The sequence below is a fragment of the Aulonocara stuartgranti genome (assembly GCF_965226115.1).
Source record: "Aulonocara stuartgranti genome assembly, chromosome: 14".
Classification (NCBI taxonomy): domain Eukaryota; kingdom Metazoa; phylum Chordata; class Actinopteri; order Cichliformes; family Cichlidae; genus Aulonocara; species Aulonocara stuartgranti.
In genome coordinates, this window is record NC_138950.1 from 30,675,272 (window position 1) to 30,678,766 (window position 3,495).

General features: G+C 39.0%; 1 long non-coding RNA gene across 1 annotated transcript; it reads right to left on the bottom strand.

Annotated features, from left to right (window-relative positions):
• Window positions 1-811: 811 nt before the first annotated feature.
• Window positions 812-1,346, bottom strand: LOC309687045. The gene is made up of 2 exons (XR_014270612.1): window positions 1,085-1,346; window positions 812-1,006 (listed from the first exon to the last, which is right to left on the bottom strand). It is a non-coding gene; the product is annotated as an uncharacterized lncRNA (long non-coding RNA).
• Window positions 1,347-3,495: the final 2,149 nt, after the last annotated feature.

Below are 3,495 nucleotides of genomic sequence, written 5' to 3' on the forward strand. Positions count from 1 at the left end.
AAAAACAATGTGCTGCACAATTAACCACCCTTTGCTCCCACTCAATAATATCTGATTTGGTTAGTTATAAATCAGTAACAATGCTGACTTGGTTAAAATTGACCTCCACTAAGTCACCATGGCTACCTCTAATGAGGCTCATCATGAACCAACACCGATGGCCAAGGTCATTATAGATGTAATTTCCCAGCTACAGTGCAAACACTGCCCTTTATTTGGTCTCTATTTCAATATTCTGTTCTATAATGATGCATAACCTTATTTATTAGTTTCTTTCTTTCATCGCTTTGTCTGCCTTTATTCATTTACTCTTATCAGTCTTGATGTTATTATTATTTTTGCTCCTTCTTTTTCTTCTAATCGTTATTAATAGTGTTATTATTATTATTATCATATGCTTTAATGAGTCCATACTACATGGTCTGTATTTTGCAATGCTTTTACCCAGGCAGAATTCATCTAACAACCTGGTGTCTGGCTCTTCATCAGGGTGGCATGGAGCAATTAATTAGGACAAACTGAAAATAAATCAGTCATTTTAATGACTGATTTGTTTTTTTCTCGATTTACAGTGAAAGATGAAGAGGTAGGAGGATACCCTACACTAAATTGGCCATTATTGTAGTTGCTACTTCAGGAGGTGAAAATGAAATCCACTCCATATCAAGTAATACAAAGTTGTTATAAAAGAAAATAATCTTTTCTTAAGGACACAACTGAGGAAAAAGTCCTACCCTCAAGTCCTGTATGTCACGGGCTGCGATGGCAGACCGTGGAGTGACAGTGAAAGCAGGGCCCAAACGCGAGACTCTAAGTGAAGGACAGTGGATTTATTTACAGGAGGTGAAAAACACACAACTATATACAAAATCCCAGCACTGTGGTCCCGTGGTGATTCTCCCTGAATCCCACACAGTGCAGATGTCCGTGAGAAGTGAAAGGTGGCGACTCCAAAAAACTCCAATTCCCACACCGTGACTTTAGAGGCGTACTCCGCTCCCGATTCCTGGTAACACAAAAGGCAGAGGGTTAGCAGGGGATCTGTTTCCGCGGAGGTTACGTAAAAGCTCACGGCAGTACTGACGAGTTCTGACTCAAGGATCCAGCGTCGGCCTCAGCTCAGCTGCAGTCCTAAATGCCGTTCCTAGACGAGCGTAATCTGCTGCAGCTGGCAGAGGACGACGAGCGGCAGGTGCGGCCGTCTCTCGAGTAGACCACTTCCGGGTTCGCAGTCTCCTCAGCGAACCCACACCTCCGGAAGCTCACACAGAGACACATGGAGAGATGGAGAGCAAACCAATACAACACACGGAAAACATAAACATAAACATACACTGAAAATGCCTGAGCCCTGGGTCCCTAGACCCAGGCCATGACACTGTAGGCTTAATCTGCATCTTATTTAATGAATATGTTGTCACGTGCACACTGACATGCAGGTTTACTTCTCTGACTGAGTCATTTCTGCGGTAGCTTAAAACCAGATGGCTGTGGAAAGCTTCATGCTGTAGTAGGGTAATATCTTTGAACAACAGCTGGTCTCGTGTTAACTATGATTCAAACAGTTCGTCTCATGTTTGACAGCAGAGTACATACCTCTATCTGAACAGAGGGAGCTCTTAAATATCTTGCAGTAGTTGTTTGGAGATACCATACGCTTAACTGCACTGAGTCAATAATTGCCAGACTACCTTTGATAATCTGTCAAGATATTGCATCGACATTCTCTGATGAGCCACACCACTGACAAGTGAAGTTCATCAGTCATTTTATTACAGTGGATTGTGGTGCTAAAAAACTCAGGTCTTGGGCATTACTTTGACAAGTGACACTAACCTTTTTGCTGAGCAAGCACATCATCCACATTAAGAGAGGCATTCCTTAATGACTATGGCCTCTACTACACCACTAAAACACATGCTGTCACAGTAAAAATTGCATCGTGGAGCATAACCCAGCACTAAGCTGGCCCCTGACCTTCTTAGATCCCTATTCAATTGAGCATTTGTGGGATAAACCTAAACAAAGTCAATCACCAAACAGCATCTCGAGATCTTAGAAGAGTTCAGAAACATGAATCCAGGTTATTTACTATTATTTACAGATATGGTAAAAAATTAATTTACAAATTCTAGAGAATGATGTTGTTGTGACCGTTTAACTGAGACCAGTTCTAACAGCCATTTTCAAATGGCAGTAACCGAACATTTATGACCTTCTGATTCCTCTCACAATGTCCTTTCCTCTCATCGTCTTAAAGAAATCCTTCACATTATTGAGCCTAAGACTTTACTTTTATTAGATTTGCCATCAGGCTGTATACCAGCTGCTTTCAAACACACTATTGTGTAGCCTGTTTTTATAGAAAGAAATCTTGATCCAAATATCCTTTCTGACTATAGGCCAACATCTAAACTACTTTTTGTGTCCAAAATGTTGTTTTTAATCCACTTCAGAACTTTTTAGACACTTGTAATGGTTTAGTTTTAAATCCCACTGCTGGTTTTCAATGGTTTGCTTTTAATTGTTGACAGGTTGCTCTACTGTTTTAATGTACCTCAAGGGACCATTTTGGGTTCCACTCTATTTTTAGTATGTGTGCTGCATTTGGTATTTATTTTCAGGAAGTAACATGCTCCCTTTCATTGTTATCCTGATGACACCCACATTTATTTCCCTGTTAAACTGGATGTGTCTTTCCCAATGCAGCTTGGTTTTAACTGTCTACACAAGATGTCAAAAATTGGTCAACAAAGAATTTACTTACCCTTCATGAAAAAAAGACTAAAATCATTGTATTTGGAATTCATACAACTACGGATGAGTGAACTCATACCCGTCATCTTCTTATTATTCCCCCACTGTTGGAAATATTTAAATGTTTTTTGACATTTCTTTTAAATTAGACATGCAGTGACCCCAGTTATGAAGACCATTTTTTATCACTTACTCCCAACTGCCAAAGCAAAACCCCATCTTCCTGTCTGAAAAACACATTCATGGCTTCATCACCAATAGATTGGACTACTGTAACTTTCTATATTTGGGTCTCACTCATCTCTCCACCACTTGCAGTTAGTCCTGTAGTAGTAGCTCCCTGACCATTTTCATATTGATTATGAGATTCTTTTACTTACTTTAAAAGTTTTAAATGTTTTGACATCCACCTATTTAACCAAGCTGATCAATTATATAACCACAAAAGAGGCTAGCTTAGAGCCCTAGACTCTGGAATAACCTACCACTTCATATGCGTACTGCAGAGTCTATATGTTATCCTGTCTTTTTAGGGGTTTTCTTACCTTGCTTTTAGTCAGTTGTATTGCATTTACTTATTTTACATTTTATTGATTTTATTGATTATTTAATTATTTATCTTGTCAAAGTAATTTGGAAAGCACTTTGGTCAACGTTGTTGCTTTTAAGTGTGCTATATAAATATAACTAAGATTGACATTTATAGTATTTATGTCTACACAGCTTTTAAAGCATGGT